Source organism: Mustelus asterias, unplaced genomic scaffold (assembly GCF_964213995.1).
Source record: "Mustelus asterias unplaced genomic scaffold, sMusAst1.hap1.1 HAP1_SCAFFOLD_3402, whole genome shotgun sequence".
Classification (NCBI taxonomy): domain Eukaryota; kingdom Metazoa; phylum Chordata; class Chondrichthyes; order Carcharhiniformes; family Triakidae; genus Mustelus; species Mustelus asterias.
In genome coordinates, this window is record NW_027593347.1 from 14,424 (window position 1) to 15,000 (window position 577).

The 577-nt window shown below is 65.5% G+C and overlaps 1 non-coding gene across 1 annotated transcript; it reads left to right on the forward strand.

The window, feature by feature from the left end:
* Positions 1-211: 211 nt before the first annotated feature.
* LOC144490530 (5.8S ribosomal RNA) lies at positions 212-365 on the forward strand. Its single transcript, XR_013497280.1, has one exon. It is a non-coding gene; the product is annotated as a 5.8S ribosomal RNA (ribosomal RNA).
* The last annotated feature ends 212 nt before the right edge of the window (positions 366-577 follow it).

A 577-nucleotide genomic window follows, 5' to 3' on the forward strand; every position in this document is an offset into this window, starting at 1 on the left:
CGGCGCGTGGCGGGCCCCGGCCCCTCACCCACGCCGGCACTCAACGCCTGCGAGCGCCCTGATTCCTCCTTTTTTTCGCTTGATTGTCGCTCGAGTGCGTGCGCCTCCGGGCTCACGCCGTGGTACGCGCCAGGCTGGGGCTCCACCGTCACGTCGGCGGGGGAGCGTTTTGCGCGTCCCAGGATCGGGCAACCGATCCGAAACCCGATACAACTTTTAGCGGTGGATCACTCGGCTCGTGCGTCGATGAAGAACGCAGCTAGCTGCGAGAATTAATGTGAATTGCAGGACACATTGATCATCGACACTTTGAACGCACTTTGCGGCCCCGGGTTCCTCCCGGGGCTACGTCTGTCTGAGGGTCGCTTGACAATCAATCGCACTTCGCGCGCATCCGTGCGCCGAAGAGCGCGGCTGGGGTGTCGCAGAGGTGCCGTCCTCTCTGTCCCCCTAAGTGCAGACCCAGAGTAATCCGCGTCGGAGAGCTTGACCTCTTGGGTGCCGGCGTCCGCCTCCGGGCTCGTCGGCACTGCCCGCTCCCGCACTGGCCCAGCCACCTCGGGGTCGCCGGCACGGC